Consider the following 23,520-nt stretch of genomic DNA (forward strand, 5'->3'; position numbering starts at 1 on the left):
AATAAAAACTAAAACAATTTATGGTTGGCTGCATTCTGAGACTCCCAAAAAAAGTAAATCTCACAGTGTAGACATTGTGTTCTAAGCAAGTCCAAAAGTAAACTGTTTAATGCCAAGTCTGGCCCTTAAAATCCACTGTCACACATGTTTAAGTGCTTCCCTGCTGCCACACAACTGACTTAAATGAAAATAATGGGTGATTAAAGGCTTTCGAAGAACTTGATGGTATTCTGGGGGATTAATGCAATCATTTGAATTTGGCGTGCTGGGAGCAAAGACAATTTTCAAACATGTGGCAGTGAAAGTAGGCCCTAAAGATCAGGATTGAGAACTTGCGTTTTAAACCACTTCAATTCAAAGTCAAATCAGACTACAGTTTAAAAAGAAAAAAAATATCCAACCTCAATGAATTATGTCTAGTTAATAGACTGGTACCACGACTAAGTTTTGCAAGTTATTCTCTTGACTGTATAAAACTGTTTCAGTTGTAATCTCTTTTTTTCCCCTAAATTGGTGTATAAAGCAACTTTGAGTTTCAGAGAGTTCTTGGTAATTCAACTTTAGAAAATATTAATTGCTGAATTATCAATGGAGTCTGAGGAGTATTCCCTGAATGTGTCATTAATTTTAATGTAATCAGTAGCAAGCCGTTTATTCACAGTGCTGTAAAAACAGATTGGCTTCCTTACAGATCTCTTCAGTTGTTTTTGTCACACTTAAATGGTTCAGCTCATCAAATTTTAATATAATACGAGGCTGACCTGAATAAATAAAAAAAAAAGCAAACTTTTAAAAATAATTTCATTTATCATGGCCCAATGTGGGGGAAAAGTGTCTGCCTCTTAAAACCTGAGAACTAGTTGCGTTTCCCAGGCTGAGACGACCGCTATCAAGCATCAAAATTAGTCTGTAATGTTACTGGAGAAATTTTGGGACCTTTTTCCTTACAGATTTGTAGCAATTTAGCCACCCTTGACGAGTTGCAAGCAGGAACAATCGTGCCAGATCATTTCAACCAAATTTGAGTTCAGACCCTGACATAGCCTTTAGAAAACTTTCCTTTGCTATTGAGCTTTATTCAGAATTTTAAGGTTGCAGGGTGTGAAGGCAAAATATTCTTTCAGATTTTTTTTTTTCCCCCTAAGACATTTCCTCGTTCTATTATTTTCAGAAAGGCTTTCAGTAAAGCAGCTCCAGATAATCATACTACAACCTCCTTTTGTTACTGTTTTAAATACTAGGGATTTTCCCCGTTCAACATTACTCACTAATGCCTTTTGCAACAACCGTACCACCACTGCACATTAGGCTTCTCGAAGCTTTAGAAAATGGATCATTTCAGCTTATTGTTTACATTGTACTCAGTGTACATTATAAGGAAATGTAGTTGTCAGGCTTGGATAAATATCACTTTCCAGAACAAAGTCACTAGGATGTTTTTGGTTGATCAAGACTCAAAGCTGGTCATTTTAATGTATCCCAGTTGGTCAAAATTGAATCAAAATGGTTGACCTCTGACACTTTTTTCATTGAGGTCAAGAATAAACTAATTCGTGGCATTTCAGAATAATATAAAAATGTGTGTGTGTGTATATGTATATATAATTGATTCAAAGGTTTCTGGTGCCAATTCATTAGAATCAACTTCAGGAAGTGTAAATGGGTTTATAAATGATGTGCCTTTTTCTTTTAAGCAGGAAGTCATGCATAGTGAGAATTAGCTCACACTCTGTTATTTGCACCGCGTGGTACTCCAATGCATATTCAATATGGGGGAGATTTCTCCAGTTTTGTACTTGTTAGGTCGATTTCACACACACCCTTCCCCTCCCCTACAGGTGTTGTTTTCCTTGGGGGAGCTGACAACGTTGCCGTTAATTAACTCGCTGCCGATTCCACACTTGTAGCTCTCTGTCAACACTTCCTTTACAAGAGGAATCTAAACGGTCTGGGAAGCCGCGAGTTCTCACATCTGTGTATGCGCCAGGGTGCGTGTGTTTGCGTGTGTGTGTGAGTGAAGCTAAATGGCATCTTGTCGCCCTTGCACCTGCACATCTGTAGGAAAAGGAATAGGGGTGGAATAGAGAAGTTGACTTCCTTAAGAGACACAAGTCACACGTTTCCTGCAGTATAAACTTTGTTCTGTTTAAAAGTGTACAGAATTCGTCCTAATGAAATGAGGCATTTCTCATCTGTAGAGGGATTACTTCCTTATAAATTACATTTTATTTCATGGATTTGCTTTCTTTCAGATGATACAAGTGCATCTTGCATGTGTTGTCTTGCTAAGCAGAGCAGCACTGGGTTGAATGGTCATTTAGTGCATGATTGCCCCAGGGGTATCGGATGAACATTTAATTACAAACAGAAGCACTGGAGGCCAATACAAGCAGACAGGACAGTTGCCAACATCAGTACAGAGACTTTTCTCATTGTAATGTAGTGTTGCTTCATCAGGACCTGGACAACTTGCCATAATTGATGAAAACCATGAATTTTATTATCTGGTTTTCTAACCTTGCAGTCAGGCACACTGGGTTTAAGTGGTGGGAGAATGATCAGAAGCGTACCAACAACTCTACCTCTGAAAGGTTTTGGAGTGGCCTATTAAAAGTCCAGACTGAAATTGGACTGAGGCGTTGTGGCGTGACCTAAACTGGTCCATTGCTGCTCAAAAACCTTCCAATGTGGCTAATTTAAAAATAATTCTGCTGAAAGTATCCCGCAATTCCTCCACAGTGATGAAAGACATCTTAAATAACTGTGTTAACTTTTCAGCATTATTTTCAGTTTACTTAGTGAAACATATTATAGATTAATTGCACATAGGCTGAAAGTTTTAGGTTCTGTTATGATTTTCTGCTTGCAACTAATAAAAACAAGACCTTTAAGATTATATTAGTTTGTTTCATCTTTAAAGATGATCAAAAGATTATACTTAATGTTGCTAACTAGCCTCATTGTAAGGAATTATTGAGACCTACCTATAGATTAAAACAAGAATTTGACATTATAATCTAACAATATTGGGTAAACGCTAGTATATAACTTAATTTGTTTTTACATTTTCAATTCCCTATCCAGTGTTTATAGCATTAAGCTGCAGAAAATGCTTATAATGCCACCTAACACTATTTAGAAGCAAACTCTAATATCTGCTGATTTTTCTCCTATCTCTATCAATGTCTTGGAATAAAATTGATTTCGCATACGTAAGCAGTCTTGCGCTACATCAAATAAGCTGGCTCCCACTTCCAACAGTCCGATTTGGCTCCAGTCCTAAACATTGTTGTTTGAAATGTGCGTCTTTGTTTGGGTGGCTGCCTAAAGGTAGCAGCCCAGTGGGAATCGCTGATGTTCAGTCATCAGAACGGATAGATCAGAGGAGACAGCTGGAAGGATTCAAACACACATGCACTCACACACGAGTGTCCTAAGGGACGATGTGCACTATGCCAGGTAGGACAGATCTACAAATGACGCACACATTCTACAGCACACATCACAAACGGGGGCCTTGGGCTGGCATGCATATGTAGGACTTGGACTGCTTCAGCTGGGAATGAAGGAGTGAGCTGAGCCAAGAAATCGTGAAACAGACAGATGTCAGACACAATGCAGGAAAATAAATAAACTGAACCTAGTTTTCAGGAAACATTGGAACAAAAACATGGTTACCATAATGGTTCATTTTATGCTGTATTACCGTTTTAAAAAGCATGAAATTAAAATTTCAGAAGACATTTTATGCAGCTAGACTGAAAATATTAAATTGCTCTATTAGTAATTATAGCTCTCTCTCTCTTTTTTCTTTAACATAAAAAAAGGACCAATAGCAACTTAAGACGGTAGTTGTCTTTTTTGAAATGCAAGGGGGGAATACAAAACCTTTTTAATGCAGAAATGTGGGTGGTTTCTTTTAACCGAGGACAATGGGCCTCATAAAAGGAATTCCAGTGTTTTATATATAAAATCTGAGGAACACTTATTTTATAACCTTAAAAGAACAATTTGTCTTAATTTGAAGGGCAATGTCAGGATAAATAAGTTACATGATGTATAAGAGTTTGAGTTCCTCCCTGACTAGAGAATCGTGGTTTTAGCTGTGTAAAGGCCTTTAGTAGGTTACTAAATGGTAAATCATCACTATTGTAATAATAATGACGAGTCAGATTTTTCCACCCAGTAAGCAGAATAAGTACTTTGCTTAAGGTCACATCAACATGTTGATGAGAGAAGCTCAAATTGAACTTGCAACTTTCCAACTGCTGGAGGGTTACTTGTCTCACTCTCTCTAAACTGGGACAAAATAGAGCTGGGCCATATGGAGCAAAAATAAAAGAAATATATTTTCTGTAAAACGATGTAAATTCAAATTAGAAATCTCATTTTTCTAAGACTGTTTCAGTACAAACTGAAAGAACAAATTAGACTTGAAATCAAGTGATTACACGTTTGAAAAATCCCTTTAATCACTGTGGAACATTAAAAATTGCAAGTAAAAAAAAATATATATATATTGTTACTTTTGAGTATAACTTTACACTATTAGTTGCAGTCTCATCCTGTACAAAGAGCTTGAATAGTGGTGCTCCTAATTTCTGCTTCGTGTTTGTTTTTTCCCTCGATAAAATATTGTGCTTTAAGCTTGCATTGCACTAATATACTAAATTAGTATATGTGCTGCCAAATCCTTCTGCCACACTTTCCATCAATTTGCTGATGGACTTGTGGACATCACAGCCGGTTAGAGAACATAACATGGTTGAATTTATCACTCAAAGTAGTAAAACATTACGTTCTTTTATTTTTAGTCCCATTTGTTCTTTGAGTGGACTTGTACTCTGCATGGTTACAGGAAAAACAAACTCTTCACTATATGTTGAAACCCATGGGGATTCTGGGTGATTCAGCATGGGAGCCGTTCATGAAGAGGATCGGACCAGATCTGATTTTCAAGAGCCACCTTCACATCCTGCTGGACTAAGACCAAGACTGTCACCGCATCCACCATGACTGTCAAGAACAAGGAAGCTCAGCCATCTATGCACATGGAGCATAATCCAAGGTACAATGTTAATTCCAACATAAAGAGCACTGCAGCGACTAAATTGTATGAACATTGAGTTGTTGCACCTGATTCAGTTTTACACAAGACAGTAAATGAAGTCTGCTGCTCTGTGAATAATGCACGGTACAGTGGATTTATATCATTTCTCTACTGGGATGTAATGTAATTCAGATAACAGCCGTATTTACAAGCAGCTAACATCCATGTTATTCAGCATTTAAACAGGTATATAATTATATACCTAACTGTTCTGAAAACTATATTACCTTCATCACCACTTGTTTCAGTCTTGTTTTTATTCATCTTGGCTCATCTGAGTCATTTTCTGGCTCAAACTATATGAATATAAAATTGACATCTTTGAATTTGCAAGTTCCCCATCCAACTGCCTTCATCTACCTAAACAAAAATGATTTAGAAGCTGTCAAATTAGTTGTTCAGTGTAAACTTTATTAAAGCCAAAAAATTACCCTCAAGCGCAGCTCCGTGTTTTAGATGAGTGTTTACGCGTGTGTGTGCGTTATGGTTGTTGAAAAGGGAATGCACCTCAACATTTGCCTTAATCTTAATCATAATTGTTTCCTTTTTGTAACAGATGAGAAAGAACTAAAGTTTTTGAACCTTCTTATCCGAACTAACAAAATTAAAGTGATATTTAGTTATCGTCTGCTCTTTAACACATTAACTGAGCTTATTAATAATCTTTGAATAGCAGTAAAGACGTAATGAATATTCACGTCTTTATAATGTCCCACTTTTAGTTTTGCTCACCCTTTGCATTTTTAAAAAGCCTGGACTGTTTTATATCAGTCCAGGCTTGCTCTTTTCCCATGTAATATTCTTGTTTTTTATTTTTATTTTTTTAACATACTAGACAAGTACTAACATGCTACAAGAAAAAAATAATTATTTCGCCGGTAACTAAGCAATAACCTTCAGTCATAACATTTCAATATAGATTTTATAGTTGCATAAAATAAGTTGTGTTGAGGAATGTATACACGCATTTGCAAGGCCAGAGATTATGTGCAACTCCTTTATTTCATACTTGTATTTACAGTATTCATGATCTTTGATTTGCATGCTGTGCTTGTCAGCAAAGAAGAAAAACATTTGAAGTGCTCTTTATGAATACATTTAATACCACTTAAAACACACATGACTGTAACTTCAACATCTGTTTTGTTTTTGTTGCTATACATGCATTGTTTGCTAGAAAGGTTGCAGGAATGCTTGTAGGAATATGACACACGAGTCTGATTTATTTGCTTCAGGTGAGGAACAAGAATTGTTAGTTTTTCTAGACTGCCAGAACCAACAGATAGGTGTTGTAGAACTAAATACCTTAAATGAAAGCCAAAAATCCAAGGGTAAAGTTAGGATACGCAATGTTCTTAATTACCTAACTGACTTTATTACTAGTAAATTTTTTTTTGTCCCATTACCCATTTTCATCTCACTGTAGCCTTGGTAGACATTGTGCATACAGAATAAGTATAGACACCTACCTTGCCATAAAACGTGCTTTTCATTAAAGAACCGAGATGCTTTGATGCTCCCAGATCATTACAATCCAGATAAATCACCTTGAAAAATGCTCCATTACCAGCCCAGAGGGGGCACTGTGTTGCTGTGCGCGGGGAAGCTGATCCTTCAGGTCAGGTGGGAAACTGCAATACTTATCCCTCCTTACATCACCTCTCCTCCTGACAAAGTGCACCGAGTGCTTCAGGGGCATACTAATTCGCCCGATGTGTATTAGCTCCCCGTGTCTGCCATTCAACACAGTGACAGTAATTTGGCAGAATGGTGGGAATAAGACTCATCTCTGTTCCGTTTCCGCTCAGAAGCTGAGAAGATCTTGTGGAGGATTAGAACCAGCACAAGGTAGCAGAGATTTAACCATAACCGACAAAAACATAAATGTCCAACTGTCTTAATTGCTGTTAACACTATAGCAGTGATATACACTGGATCATAGGCATTGCAAGAACTAAGTACACCCCATAATTCTATAGTTTGTTAAACCATTCTGGAGGAATTTCGGCTCATTTTTCTTTACAACATTGCTTCAGTTCATGGAAGTTTCCAGATATTTATCGGTTCACTGCACTCTCAAAAGTTTCCACCACAGGGGTTCAGTTGGGTTGAGGACTAAACTTTGACTGGGCCATTCCACCACATTAATGATATGGTCCCTTTTCAACCACTCCGCTTGAGATTTGCAACTGCTAAAGGTTTTGACCAAACTAGCTTTTGGACAGATAACTTCCCATTTTACTTCAGAGTAGAATAGGACATAGAAAGGTTCCCTGTTGAGTCAAAGACTGCAAGATATTCAGGTCCTGCGGTTCCACCATGGTTGACAATTGGCATGGCATTTTGTGCTGTTTTTGGTTTAAGTTGAACTATTATGGAACTGTGCAATAAAACCAAACACCTTTACATTGGTCTTATCTGTCAAAGGACATTATTTCAGATGTTTGCCGCCATAATCATATTGCAGAGGTGAGCTTTTCTTTAGGAAGCCATCCCAATAGCAATATTTGTTTCATCTTTCTATTTTTCTAATTCTCATTCATATATTTTAACATTGAATATGCTAATTGAGGCTTGTAGGAATTTGACTGACTGTTGAGGATTTTTTTTTTATTTGGAGACATTGGATTGTCTGATTCTAGGGTGAATCGGAAGGTTTAAGTGAAAGTTTCATCAGAGAATAATCGACAATTACTAGAAATTCTTGATGGTGGCTAGTGGGCACAACCGGTTATTAAAAGAGGCTCAAATTGGATTTGATAGCTTTTTTTTTCCTTTTATAAAATAAATTACTTGAAAATTCGATTTCATATTTTTTTAGGTTACCGTTGTTTGATGATGTTTGAAATTAGATGTGCGATAAATGACAAAAACTAAAGAATGAACTCAAGAGGGAAGACAGTTTGTCATTACACTTTATCTTTCCTCATGCATACACACCCACCATTATATCTGCAGTTTGTGACGGCTCAGAGTGATAGGGAAACTTTTGCGTCATCAATTTCAGATTTTTAACTCTGTTGTACTTTTTGATACTTTGCTGACATGAAATTAATTCAGACATCAAATGGTTTGAAAAGGACATTCTAACCTGTAAGAATTGCTTCTCTATCAATGTAGATGTTTCTCTACTTTGACATGGTGTTTAATATGCATGATTTATAATCTGACAAAACTCCTTTTATGCAGATGGTTCACGCTTGCTGGTCATCAGCTAATCAAGGGTATTCAGCTTTCACCATCTGGCTGTTACAGTCCGTCTTCAGTCCAATCCAGCCTTGTTGTAGATGGTCTTTCAGGTCAGTAAATGCATCTTTTTTTTTAAATCCGTAATTGCATTTAAATGCCATCTTGTCGATTTAGAGCAACGGCTAAAAGAAATCTTTATTCTTTTTTATTCAGAGTATCGTTCAGAGTAAAGGCAACTCCTGCAGTTTTAACTTTTGAAAAACTAGAAATTTAGCTTCCTGGTGCTAGGGGATGGAGGTTGGTTCCTTATTCAGCATTTCAATTTCAAACATGTTTGTTTCTAGTGCCGTATATAATTCCCAAACATCATTCATATTCACCCTTGAAAGCAAATAGTTCAAGGAAATGTTTCCTTCCACAGAGAAATGCCTCACTTTGTGAACGTTCTTCATTTCAAGAGGCAGCATCTGACTCCTAAAAAAAACAAAACAAACAACAAACCGCGTCACTCCCGAGTCCATGTGGAATTCAATACTTCTTAGAAATCTTTGTCATTCCTGCTGCAGGAACATTACAGAGCTGATTTATTCACGATTCTGCAATGAGCACATTTATCTTTGGGCTGCTTGTAAAGCTGATTCATTCAAATGATCAGTTCCCTTCTGATGGTTATGTTTTGTTTGCATTTCTGCAGTTTCACATTGCAAGAAAATTAGAGGAGGGAGATCGAATTTCTGTATCGATTCATCAAGTCCTGCATACCTTGGGCATGATCTGCTTTACTTGGTGTAGATCAGCTGCCTAATTTAGGCGTAGTTTCTCTTTGGAAATAAACCCGTATATCTCCCTTCCTGCAATGGATCTCATTTCTAGCAGAAAATGTAATTTCCAGATTTATTAGGCGTCATTTCTAAGATTGAAAAATGCGTGAACAAGGACACACGTTCTAGTAGGAATGTTTGTTAAATGACTCAAGCCTGAGTATTTCCGTGTAAAGCTATCTTTTCACATTTAGACATGACAACTACAGCTTTATTGCGTTTGAATTACATCATCTGATAAACGAAGTAGTTTATTATAATCAGATTAAAATAAAATGATTCGTAGTTTCTAAAAAAATTTTCCAAAAAACAAAAAGTGTGTTGTGTGGCATGCATTTTTGTTCTGGCCTATTTATTCTGATACCCCTGAAATAAAAAGGAAAAGGGTTAGAAAAATAGTGACATTCAGTGAGGTTTATGGCTATATATAAAGCCCAAAACTGATTTTAGTTAGAAAAACTGATTTAGCTCATATTATCTGGCTGCTTCATTGAAGAAGATTGCCAGTGAGGAAGGAGAAGCAGTTCTATTCCAACTGTATTTATTGTACTTTTCTGCTTCCATTGTCCCTATGTGGCTCATTACTGCCCCCTATCTATGCAGCACTGTACTTACAGGTACATTTTCTGTTTTTTCATGACGGATCAGAAAATCTATATAAAACACACATTCAATAAATGTGGAACGTCAGCATGTATAATCAAAAACATCACACAGCAACAGAATGCTCTAAAAACCTGGACCTCTTGATATGATGGAGGCTAAATCTCATAATTTCTTGAAACATTGAAATGAGACTTTGATAAGGAAAATATTGGTGGTTGGCAATGAATATTGTCATTCCGACGTCTCATAAATAGCCAGCATTCTTCTTGTGCCTCTACAATGCCAACACAAATGCTTGTGTGCAACACTAACAAATGAAAGCTAATACCACAATGTCTGGTGTATTTTTCCTCTCAGAAAGATGACAGATGAAAAAGTGAGGGAATGAGAAAACATTCGAGGCAGAGGGCAATGGCTCCAAAACCCAGACGGACCTGGCGCAACCAATCTCGGCTTCACAGGCTCAAGTTGAGGTACGCTGTGGGGAAATCGCCGGGTCTTCGGGGCGGTGTCGAGGGAGAGCGAGTGAAAGGCAAAATGAGAGAAAATGGCAGCAAATGAAGTTGGCGAGCTGTGGAGTATTGTTTCCTCCTGTTCGTTGTAATGAACAGGCCTTTGGAACAGACTGGGGAAATTGGTCCCCAGAGGGCCCCGGGCCTTTTTCATCTGTCAGGTGTGTTTGCCACACACATAGACATTCTTTCTCACTAGGCACACACAAACGCACGCACCGGCGGACACACATTTGTCAAAACCGTCCGAGTACGCTGACACACACCCAAACACAAACGGTTGAAAAGCACAGAGGTATTGTTTGTATACTCTGTGATGTCCATTTAAACTTAACCTTGTATTAGTTCTGTTGATGAAGATAGATGGTGCACATGTTGTGTACATGTCTAACTATGAAGCATCTACCTTCATCTTCCCTTATTTCAGAACATGTCTGTGTAGTTAATCTGATGAAGACGAGGTATAGCTTTTTATTTAAGAGTCTTTTGATTCCCTTTTTCCAGTTTGAGGTTATGAATAACTAAAGTAATGTTACATTTCCCTTGGTTATATGTGTTTATTTGTGCTGCAGCGATAAATAAAATATTAATGGCATCGTTGCTCCTCTATATATCATGCGGTATTAAATTTATTCACTTAATGTGTTTGCTTTTACCAAGTTCAAGCTTAAAGAGTCCCACTCTTTTAAGAGCTGTACAGTCCGCACAGTGTGCCATTAGGGAGCAGTGAATAGCAAATGCTCTGAGTATAAGTGTAGATATGTCTGCATTCAGTGGTCCAATAAAAATGTAAGTGCATATTTGATTTGCTGTCACAGCTAGCTAGCTACCTTTAACATAGAAGACATTGAGTGATGCATAGTATTTATTGATGGAAGACATTTTGACACGTTAAAAGGTTTAAGATTAACATGTAAACATTTTTGAAACACAGTTCTGGGTGGATGTTGTTGGAAAATGACATTTTAAAATTCTTATCCTCCCACTCCCACGTGTTTTGTTGCAATTACAGCTGCAAGTCTGTGTCACTAACAGTTTTGTAGATGTAGGAAGTGAAATTACGGCCCGTTTTTCCTTTAGGAAATAGATCAGGCTTAGTCAGATAGGATAATGTTTGAACTTGGTCTCATCTGACCAAATCACATCTTCCATATTTGCTCAGTTCTTTACATGGCTTACGATGGAGCACAAACATGACTTCTTCTTGCCTCCTTTCAACAATGTCTTTCTTCTTGCATCTGCTCCGTAAAGGCCAAATTGGTGGCGAGCACAACTAATAGTCGCCGTGTTGACAGATTCTCCCACCTGCGCTGTGGATCTTCGCCGATCCTTGGCTGCTTCTCTGATTAATGTTCTCCTTTCCCAGACTGTCTGCTTAGGTGGATGATCGTGGCTTGGTAGATTTACAGTTGTGCCATACTCAATCTATTCTAAGAGATTTGTGAGAAGTTCAACACTTGGGATTTTGTTTCATAACCCAATCCTCCTTCGAAATGCTTAGCAGCTTTAACCCCGACTTGTCCGGTGTGAACTCTACAAAGTAATTTTGTTTTTTTTTTACTAATATCTGACAAACCTCCAAGGCCTTTAAAGAATAACTGAATTTCTATTGCGACTTAAATTGAACATAACTGCACTCTAGAGATAAAGTGACCTTCTGAAGGCAGCTAGTTGCAGTGGATTTTATTCAGCTGTGTTTGAGTAAAGGGGGTTAATGAAAACAAAAAGTGTGGAGAAGGACTAACTTGATGATTATTCCTAGGGTCTGGACTTTAATGTGTTAATTTCAATTCCATAGATGTTGCGCTTTATAAATTTTAATGCTATTAACCACATTTTTAATGCATATTTTAACATTGTAAAAGCTTGATCCAGAAATTTTTGTATAGTCGTTTGTTACGCCCATAAGTCTTACGCTCAAGTGACAAACTTTGCAATTAACTATCAGTTTTATTTGAGTCCCATTACTAAACAATTTTTACTTCGTACGCCCATGATTACAATTTTTCAAAAGTCAATTTTAACATACCCCCCTGCCACCTTCTAAAACTCTCCAGCGTAAGAGTTAATTTATCCGCAGAGAAAAATAAATACATTTTGGGGCTTAATTGTGGTTGTACTGCCCTTAAGTGATATTGATCTTGCAAATAAAAAAAGTATGTGATCCTGCTGAGCAAGGAGGAGAAACTGTAAAAAGTGTGGGTGAGTATCTCCAGCATGAACACCTCTGCAATCCATCAAGACAGGATGGTAGGTAGTCCCAGATGGCACTGCATGTATGGTGACTGATTGCTGCAGTTGGAAAAAGATGAGACACTCTGTTTAGAAAAACGCTAATTTTTTTTCTTTCTTTTTTTTTTTGCCAGCAATGACTGATGTCTTTGGGGGTTTTTTTTTACATCCTGCAGAAAGGCGCATGCATTTAAAACAAATGTGTATACAAACAGATATGGTGATGTTACATGTGTGTTTTCAGTGTAACACAATTTTAGTACAGTTTCATTATAAATGGTAAAAATACTAAGATAGTCTGACAGTGGTTTTGTCTCTTGCCGTGTTAACTAGCTGCAAGGAATCTAATCATCAAACCCACCAGAAAAAAAAAAAAAGTTTCTCAACACAACAAAAAGAGTCTTGTCATGCTTTTATTTTTTATTTGTAATACAAAAAGCTACTGAGGAAAACTTCATATTTCAATGTCAGGGCTGTTTAGCCCTTCATGCCTAATCACAGTGAGACCAAACCAGGTATTTACATGCATTGTATTAAAATAAATATTTACTTGGCATTTTAGACTGGTTAATTAGGGTCAAATATTGTAGATATTATTAGACTAACTACTTCCACTTTGCTGACCAGTTTCAGCCAACCCCAGTGACTGCTGGTCACATTTTACACCCAAACTTCATCTCTTGGTCACATCATTTCTTCCTGAACATGACAGGATATTACATGGTTATTTATTCTTCAGTAGAAAATTATTTGTAAAAATGAATGTGGCACTTTCAGGCATCTGGAAATAATACCCAACAATTTACTAGACTTGTGAAGGTCCACAAACATGTTTCTGATATTTTGATTGATTTATTTTAATTTATCCACGATGTCACTCACGGAAAACTGTTAGGATGGTTAGTGAAAATGTTCCCAGGTGTCTCCAGTTGACTCGACTGTTCTGCATTAATTTAGAATCTATTAAAGCCATGGCCTCGGGCTTAACAAATTGTTTAAATCAATCGGTGATATTGGTAAATCTAAACTTAGGAATTTTAAGTTTTGATTTAAACTTAAAGAGAAAATCTATTTTGGCATTCAGTTAATAACAATAATTCCAATTATCTTAATTGCCTAAAACAAGAGAGGTTTAGTCTGTGTGACAAAACATTTTTAGTTTTGACACTTTAATCATTTATATCATGTTGAGACCTAATTCAGGAAACGACCACTAGCTTAGTTTTGAGGCATTCCTAGAGACAAAGACAAATACTGAAACTAATTTATTTTCCCAATATTTTGCAGTAAAAAGTTAGCTGCAATACTACTGCTGAAAATTGCAAGGAGAATTTCAGTAGCGATAATCCAGGTTGGTTTTCTTCAAAATCCCGTATCTGACCAAATATTGCATCCAAGCAGCGTTGTGGGGTTGTAGTATTCCACACATTCAATATATTGTATAGCTCCACTGCTTGGATGCAATATTACCAAATATTGCATCCAAGCAGTGTTGTGGGGTTGTAGTATTCCACACATTCAATATATTGTATAGCTCCACTCTGTAGTTGACTCCTTATATAGGCTGATGAGGAAGAAACTTTGGACTCAGAGGGGCTTTAACAACCTGCTTCCTCTTCATATACAAACACCTGACCAGAAGGGCCCTGCAGTGCTTCCTAATATATGAAAAGGGACTTTGTAGTAACTGAAGTTGTTTCCAGTAATTTCTGATCTGATTGCAGTAATTAAATGGGCCAGTGGAGGGGTGAGAGCTCCGTCCTCACTTTCAGCTCAGTGATGTCCGCCCCCTTTTTAGTACAACAAGCACTGAGTCTCATTACACACAAGGCCGGTCAACAATGTGTAAAATGGAAAAAAAAAAAAAAGATGGTGCTCAATTCAAGATTGGGCAGCGCTCTAACCTTTTTTTTTGTTTTGCTCCTCTTCTCTCAACTAGCTCAGCTACCCATCAATCCCTTCAATGTTTATTGTCAATGAAATATTTAGTGTGAGAGGGGAACCTGTGTGCACAGCTTGCAGGTTTCATCTCACCCTGAAACAATGTGTGTGGGGAAAGTGCGCCCGTGTTGATTTAGATTCAGGACCTTGATGCAACGATTCTCGATAGGTTTGCATGCCCCATCCATGGCCAGGCTTGTATATTAGCCATGTGCATCTCAAGGTTCGTCTGATTTAATGCAGCTGTCGACATACCTTCAGGTGCTGCCATGTTGTTGCTGTCAGGAGTATCTGCGCTTTGTGCAAATACCGAAACTTTCCCGATTTCTAAAAATGCCACAAATCTGTCAATCGTATCGCGTTCAGTTTCCAAATTTAACAACAGCGAACCTTGCACAGCGAGCTTAAAGGGATTTAGGAGATTTGTACCCTGGAGTTGCCACAAATTCTTGGTGTGCCAGAGCCAGTCATTAGATAGCTCTTAAGCTGCTCAAAACTCACTAGCAAATAAATACTTGTAATTTAAACAATGAATATTTTATGTTGGGATTAAACTTAAAACTACAGTTGTGGATCCCTCCAAGTATTGTTCCCCAGGACATTAGGGTCCTAGGGAACCCTAATGTATTCCTGGGGAACAGAATACATAGAATGTACTGATGGATTCTATGTATTTTGTGGGGATTTTATGTGCTAGACCAACACAATGTAATCCCAGTGAAATTAACCGTTTTTCATTTTGTGTACTAATGCATCATGTTCAGCTGACCATTTTCCCTTTTGGAGAAATGCATAGCGGCAACACTATTTCACTGTGAGGGTTGTGTTTTCGCAGTGATGTGCAGAGACGCACACTGCTCGCAGATGTAACTGGATCGAAGTTTGATTTGACAAAGGGCGTGCTTTTAAACATAAAAGCATGCCAATTTTCATATTTATCATTCTTTTTATGTACAATCGTGAACAATTTTCTCTCATGAAGCCCGAGTATAATATTTTTGAATTTTTCTGGATCTAATGTGACAAAAATGTGAAAACATTTGTGCTCAGTTTTGTTTGAAATGAGAGCATTTGGTACTTTGGAACGAATCAAAGCCTCACATTAAGCTTTGGAAAGTGTTCAAGTGGCAACATGAGCACACAGCGGGGGGTGTGGGTGGTAAGGATATTGGTGACTTAATTTAATCAAAGATCTTTTGCAGATGCGTCGGACTCATGTTATGTATGCATTTCAAAGTAAAGGTGGAGAATGTTTTCACTGATAGATTCCATGCAAGAGAAGATATAAGTATGATGGATTATAACTGGAGTTAATATTCAAAATATGGTTGTTTAGTCTTATTCCCTTGTACATTTTTATACAGAACAACTTTAAATATACATTACTGTAACTCACCATAGCAACAGTCCATTTAACACAGTTGTTGGCAGATGGGAGTGCGCATCAAGCTGGCGGCTGGTTTGCGTATGAACAGCCTTGAGTTTGTTCGGCTGGTGTTTATTCTTTTGCCGTAGTGAGTTGAGAGTTGGCCTGAATTTTCTCTAACTAGGTGGAGAATAAACATATCAACCCACTCATCAAGATGGTCCTCTTGATCACTTTGTTTAAAATCTTGAAGTTAAACATTTACTTCAGTAGGTACCCTTTTTATCCAGGTCAACCTCATGGGGTTCAAAAAAGGTCCTTGAATTTTGTTTAAACCCTGTTGTTGTTCTATAATATGTGCTTTACGTACACTTCTTTATGCAAAGTCCCAGGCCAAGTTCTTCCTATACGAGATGGAAAAATTAAAGACATGGAAGTGATATTGAGAAAGATCACTTGGCTTTAAGCATGGTAGCAGAATGGTGGAGAGGATGTGGTAAACAAGCCAAACCGTTTTTAAACAGATGTGACACCCCGGCCCCCCTGGCCATCAGCTCACTTCACAGCTCAGTAAGCGGCCCTGATGGCACCCCACCAACCTTCACACACTCTTTACCTATACACACAAAGACCCTCTGACACACAGACTGTCCACTCACATCCACATCTTGAAAGCTGGTGTATGTTTGTGGTAAAATGCAGACCTCAAGCAAGTTTGTTTTAGACAAAAACACATTTGCAATATAAAATATGACAGTACAGATTTAAAAAAAGAAATAAAAATCAGGAGAAGCCATGTTTTTCTTTTGCCTTGCTTTGAGAATCCACGAAACAATTCTCAGCATGTGAAATCTAAAGATAGCTTCATCTTGGCTAAGGGGTGAGATGTTATTTTCCCCAAAGGACCACATTAGGCAGGTGTGACTGAAGGCCAGTCTGTGGCTTAACACAATTTATTTCAAGCACGTGTTTGATGACGAGCTTCAAATATGATTCTGATCTTCCTTTGTCAACAGAAAATGAACAGTAGAATGCGACCCACCATAGTAATCTCTAAAAACTTTATTCGTAGCACAACCCTTTGGGATCATGTATATTGGTGGCATGATAGCTGAGCTGGAAAGTATCCAAAATTGTTGATTTACAAGACGGGAGAAAAAATATTTTAATCTAGTGGATGATGGGGAATTTTTTTTAATTAGATTTTAATACTAAAAATGGAGAGGGTAAGGGGAGTTATTAAAAGTTACTCAGCAAGGTCTCATGTCATTGTATGTTTAGTTTGATCATTTAGATCAAAAATGTATTCCCTAGTTTTTTTTTTATTATTATTTTTAAAAAGTCAGTCCATATGTCTTTATGAAGATACTAAATACAAACCCCATTTTATATAACCTAAAATATTTCCTTGGAAAACTGTTAGTGATGCAGGCAGTGAAAATATTCAGACACCTGGGTTAATGCTTGAACACGAGAGAGCAAAAACGGAGATCTGCATCTTTTCTTCTGTCTCGTTTCATTTATTTTTTTAGTTTAAAAATAAGCTCTGCGTTTGGGGTTTAAAAAAATATATCTTTAGAAATGGCTGCTGGCTTGATAAAGATTGTTTTACCTAACGATGTATTTTGGAGAAACAAGAGTTGATTCTTGAGTGCAGCTGTTGGGGAGTAAACAAGGGTATTTTAAAAGCTGCCCTATGGAGATGAGGGGAACAGCAGATGTTTTCCCACTAAATGTGGTTAAGATTAATCAGTTTGCAATGACTGAAACTCATCTCTGCTGAATAACTGTCTCAAGGCATGTGGTCTTAAAAGGAAAAACAAGTCTCTGAGCGGAGCTTCAGCTGGGCTTTCTGTGCAGGTGTTTTTTGCATGTTGTGTATATGTAAATATATATTTCTCCCCCCTGTTTTTTTTTTTTTTTGCATGAATGAGAAACATTCTGTTATTGTTGTGTTTGCATGTGTATTTTGTCATATGTGAGCATATTCTTTGAAAAGGAGCCAGCCTGTCTGTCAGGTCTGCATTATTTTTATTTATTTATTTTTTATAAACCTTGGCAGCAGACGATGGATCGCTGAGCCTCAAGCTGCCACACACCCATCCTGCCGAGGGCATCTAGAAGACAGACTTCAGCATGCTTTAACATTTCCCTGAGCTACTTCAAACCAAATTTTTCTGCTCCTTCCCTTTATTTCCGTTGTCCTTGTTGGACGTGGGAGTAAACCAGCGGGATGCGACGGTGTGACGATGTCTGCATGTCTATTCAGAGATGCATCTGCTCAAGTTCTTTCTTCTACTCTTGCCTTTTTTTATGACACTGTCCCTTCTGTGCAATGCGTGCATTTCCCATGGTGCAGTATGTGCCACTGCAAGTTTGTTTGCCTGTTTGTGTGGGCCTCTCGGTGTGTGGTGGTGTCTGAAATGGTCTGTGTGTAGGTTGTTTTGTTTTTGAAAGTGTTTTGTGCCAAAGGAAGGATTTCCTCCCGTGTAAAGGAGATGGGATATAAATGAAAGAATAGAGTGTTACATTTTTCTTTGCTGACAAAAGTTTAGTGTTTTTAAATTGAATATCTTTACGTATTAAGGTTTGGTGTGTGTATCTAAGATAAAAAAACACAACAACAAATTGATTATTTGACGGTCAGAACAATTCTGTTCAGGTGTGAAAAGTATGTGTGCGACAACTCTGTCTTAAGCAGATGTGGTTGAAACTAGCTGTCTCCTTGTCAGCTCCCCAAATAGGTGATCTTGGACAGTAGCAACTTGCAATTGAATATAGACTTCCATAGTGTGCCGTCTGGTAGTAGTAGCTTAGCTGTTAAGCATGGCCTGCCACTAATGTCATTTAGTAATCATAGTTGGGGTTGGATTGGCCACACTGGTTAATCAACCCCAAGCCCAGAAGGATTATGTTGCATGTAACAGCTGCTTTAATTACAACAAAAAATGTTAGCAGCAGTAACAATGTGTTTTCCTGTAATAGGCGTATACTTCTAAGAACAAGTATGGACTGGTTTCTTGAAGGTAGGACCTGCAACTGAGAGCACACACCTCCAAATTGCACATACGTTTATTTTGGCTATTTGCTGGAGAATTGGCCGTTTTTTTTCAACTATCAAATTTGTGTAAATTTGTATCTTTTATAAGACTTGTGCAGCACCAAAAGATTCAAAAATGAAGACTGCTAACACAAATGGCCCATGAATCGTACAAATTAAAAACACAATTGGGTAAAAATTAAACACAAACTTTATTTCTAAATGTGTTTATGCACAATAGTGAGTAGAGGGAAACTTATTGTCATTAAATCTCGTCTAGCTCGGTTTAGAAAAGCATTATGTTATTCAATGGGAGTAACCTCTATTTCAGACATTAACATTCTTTTAAAGAAGTTTGCTAAGAGACAACAGTCTGTTTTAAAAATAAATAAAAATAAAAAGCAATCCCCACACAGACATTGCCTGAAGATGGGCAAAAAGAGATTCCATTATGAAAACAACTGTTTCTCAAGATGACTAATCTAATCAAAATCTATAGTCTTCAAAACGTCAGCTGAAAAGCAATGCTGCAGAGATGGCTATGGTTAAGTCTTCCAACCCTATCCCAGAGCTTTGTCAAATGCTCGTGCTGCTTAATGCCAACTGCAGCCTGGAAAAATTAGCAGGATCCTGGAGGCCTGCCAGTTCAAATTCTCAGACCAGTCAGTAAAGTAAATGACTAATGCTCTCTCCGCTCACTGAGTAATAACCAAAGAAATCATATGTCGAAATGGCCTTAAGCATGGCGCTTAATCCCCTGACTGCTATAGAAAAGCTGCTTAGTTGCAGGAGACAGGAGATGACTTTCTCTAAGCAGCCTGTAGGTGTGATGTGTGTTGCCGTTTAAATATGTGCTGCAGAGTGCAGTTTAGTAAGGCGCTTGGGTGTTTAGCAAATGCCCAGAATCAAAACCCACTATATTACCAGATTTAAAATTTTGGGCCTGGGACTGTTCCGAGAAGAAAAATCGTATTTGTGAAAAATACAAAGGCATTTGTGCTTTAGATGTTTGCTTTGATGGTAAAATCTATTACCGAGGCGTTAGTACTTGAGAAGACATTTCATGGCACACACAATGTTTCTAACATTCTCTTTCAGAGTTTCTTACACAAGCCAAACAATTAAACTGCGGTTTTTATGTGTTAATCACAAAGCATTGCTGGGCCCAATACATCAACACTTTGTAGAAACGCATTCTGCTATATTTACACAGCTACAAATCTTTTGTTTCTTTACGCATGTATTTTATTTAGTCATTTATTTAGCAGTATTACAAATTATTTTCAAAAACGGTCAACTCAAGCTCAGTCAGATTGGATGGATAACATCTGCATGTTTTGTCACAGATTGTCATTTGGGTTTAGGTCTGGACGTTGTCTGGGTGATTACAACATAAGAATATACTTTGTTCAGAATCATCTAATTATAACTCTGGCTGAATGTTTAGGGTTGCTGTCATGATGGAAGGTGAACTTCCAACCTGGTCAACTATTTTGTAGCTTTTAACAGGAATAAAATTTAAGACTGTTTGTGGTCACATCAAAACTTTCTAGGCTCTTAATACGGAAACATATTTAAAATCTCACTGCTCTGTGAAAACTGCAGTTGCTTGTTTGCATTCTGGACATCCACACACAGGGAAAAAAAATACGCCATTATCATAACTGACCACAAGTGGAGGTTTTTCAACCCACATGATGGATTGTTTCCTTTATCCCCGGCTGGTTTTGAACCCTTTATTTTTGGGTCTGCTCTACAAAGAGAAGGAGCCACCAGGGACTTCACCGACCGCTTTACTCCACTGAGTTTTAAATCTCCAGTATGATGATTCCAGTCTCTGAGAGCGCAGTACTCAAGAGCCTAAGAAGAAGCTGAGAGAGTTGCAGAAAGATTGTGGGAAGAGTGAAAATGGAAAACTACAGAGCGAAGTAAGAAAGTGAATCCTTTGTGATTGCGGAGTACAGTGGTAGAAATGGAATATTAAAGCTCAGTGAATAGGCTTCTCGCATCAGAAGTATTTTGCTCCTCTGGTGCTCCTAAAAGTCTTTCTCTTAAATTCTACTGATCAAAACGAACAGCAATTCCTTTTCTTGTTGCATATCTGGAGGCAGTGTTCTTTACCAAAATATATTAAACTGCTTAGGGATTTGAAGTTATCAAAGTCTGATATTACATGAAAGCAGACTTAAGTTGCACGTTTGTTTTGCACATTTGGAAATCATAGAATCTGGGCGGTTGCGGTATTGAAAGGCGAGGTTTTAAGATTAAGACGCCAAGATTTAGAGAGCAGATGGACCATCGAGGCAACATTACTCCCAACACTGGCATTGAGATTGCTGTGGAATGGGCCAGGAATCCCTCCTTAAGCTCGCCATCCTGCCCGGATCAAGGAAGAACTGCCTGAATCCCTGTCGATTTATTGAGTACGAAGGAGAAAGATAAAAATAACCCCCACTTTCCTATGACGAGGAGGAATGTCCAGGGTTCAGCTGTACCTTCGTTTGAAAGTCCTCGCTTCAGGCGCTGTTGCTGGAAATATGGTGGAGGAACATTAAGGCTAAAATTGTCCTTGAGTTTGTTACACCTCCTCCTCTTATTCTTTACCTTTCCAACTCATATGGGAAAGAAACCCACACAAGCATGTTCTACAGCTTGATGCAACAAGAGATCTGCCAGAAACAAAAACTCTTCTCTTTGTGCAAATGTTCGCCTTATTACAACCACCAGTCTATTTTTACTCTGGCTTAAGCATTTTAATTTGCTTCACGAATGGAAATTTGCAAAGTGTAGTAATGTTTGTATTCAACCCTGCAAATCTTAAGATTTACTTCTGAGTTTGGGCATCTACAGAGCAAAACATTTGACCATCATGCTTTGCAAATTAACTTAAGCACAGACAAATTCAATTAAGTTCATTGCTGGACCTGTTGATCCTCAATTTAGTTTGAACTGATGAATATGCTTTGATTTAAACCAATCCATTGTAGATCTGGCTGTATAGCCTTTATTGTACTGGACTGGAAACCAGATTTACACAATACACAACGGATAGTTTTTCTGTCAAAAGATTATCCCATTTGAAATAACCCAGAGTTATGCTTCTGATTAATGCTCATCTTGCCCAGCCTTGTCAGCTCAGGTAGACATGTTGAGTTCTATGCTCTATCCAAAAACATATACTAAGGTTTGTGGGTGTTGCATGAGGAGAAACTTCAGTGCAAGTTATTTGTAAGGCACCTTAGTCTCCAATATTATGACAAGCAAGGATGGATCAAATTAAAAAAGGAAAAAAAAAATGGAAGGAAATAAATAATTTAAGGTCTTGATTAGTGTGGATATGATCTGGAGGAGTCTATGAAATATTCATGCCTATTGCCAATCTATTGCACCAACTGAATGGCCCGTCATCAGCCAGAATAAAGTCTGCATATCATCATGCCGTTCAGCAACAAACCACTATTCCCTCACAGCGCTTCTTTAGTTTCAATGAATCACGACATCTGATTACAGATCTCGTTAGAGTAAATATGCGATTCATGTGGTTCCAATATAACATGGCAATATGTAAAACATCATTAATTGTATTCATTTCCAGTCAGCCTGAGCAGATCGCACCAACATGACAATGATCATCTGGACCCAGAGTTGTGTATTTGCAGCAGTAATAGACTGCTGAAGCGCAGCATAAATTATTCAGTCTTAATTGTCATTTTGAAATACAACAAACCCTGTTAAAAAGGTCTTGAGTGATGCAGTCTGTGTGCAGGAATGGGGCAGTGATTATATTATAATATTCTTGTGGGAGCAGTTTCAGAACCTGCTCCAGTTTAGAAGGATGAAAATGCCTTCATGCAACAAGTCATTCAATCTATAAACAGCAGCGCACCAGATTGGAAGTTAAAGGCAAAGAATGTAAAACCTCTGTTACTTACAGTTAAAACCAGATCTTTACACATTTTGTATAAAACTGCATTCCTTTTGTCTCGCTGTCTGACATTAAATCAGGCTAAAACCTTTTCCTCAAAAATTTCCAAAATTTGTTTGGTTTTCTAAGTGGTCAGATATAATAGTCTGCTAAAAGCAGAATAAAAAGCCGGATTAGTTTGCGAAAGCACCCAGGGCCAAAAACATTGTCATCAAAAGAGGTCTGGGTTTACCCAGGGAACTGATCCAAATACAGAGATAAGTAGTAACTTATTACATTTACTCAGTTACATTTACCTGAAGTTTTTGGATTTTTACTGCACTGTATCTTTTTTTAACTCAAGTGAAATTTTGTGACTAACTTATCTGAAGAAAAACTAAAAATGTCCAGCAGCTACCGACACACCTACAGTTTGTTAAAGTCAGCCTTCTTGTTCATGCAGCTTTAGGCATCAAGTTGACAGTAAACCATTTTTTCCATATTTCTGTGACACATTGCTTCAGACTGTGTTGCACTCAAAGAATAGTGATGATTCTTTACCTAACCATGCCCCCTCTTGGCCCCTGAAATGCACAAGTCTGTTTTCCCATAATGGCTCCGCTACGATACAAACTCCCGAGGGAGCCTTGTCACACTCGCCTTTCTCGCTCTCTGCTTTGCCGAGACTGAGAAGGCATAAGTGTGAATGGGATGAGAAGTAGTATACAATGTTATGAGTGAGCGCTGATGAGGGACAGTTATTATGCAGAGCTTATTATTCTCCCCCTGCACTAGGGGG

At 37.8% G+C, this 23,520-nt stretch overlaps 1 long non-coding RNA gene across 3 annotated transcripts in view; it reads left to right on the forward strand.

Annotated features, from left to right (window-relative positions):
- Positions 1–23,520, forward strand: part of LOC103459477 (uncharacterized) — a 190,910-nt gene that overhangs the window by 24,498 nt on the left and 142,892 nt on the right. For all 3 annotated transcript variants that reach the window (XR_014086034.1, XR_014086036.1, XR_014086035.1), the window contains 3 exons: positions 4,859–5,068; positions 8,300–8,409; positions 10,084–10,199. This is a non-coding gene — a long non-coding RNA (uncharacterized LOC103459477). The remainder of the gene's footprint in view (positions 1–4,858; positions 5,069–8,299; positions 8,410–10,083; positions 10,200–23,520) is intronic.

This window comes from Poecilia reticulata, chromosome 23, assembly GCF_904066995.2.
Source record: "Poecilia reticulata chromosome 23, P_reticulata-male-v2, whole genome shotgun sequence".
In the NCBI taxonomy this organism is placed as follows: Eukaryota; Metazoa; Chordata; class Actinopteri; order Cyprinodontiformes; family Poeciliidae; genus Poecilia; species Poecilia reticulata.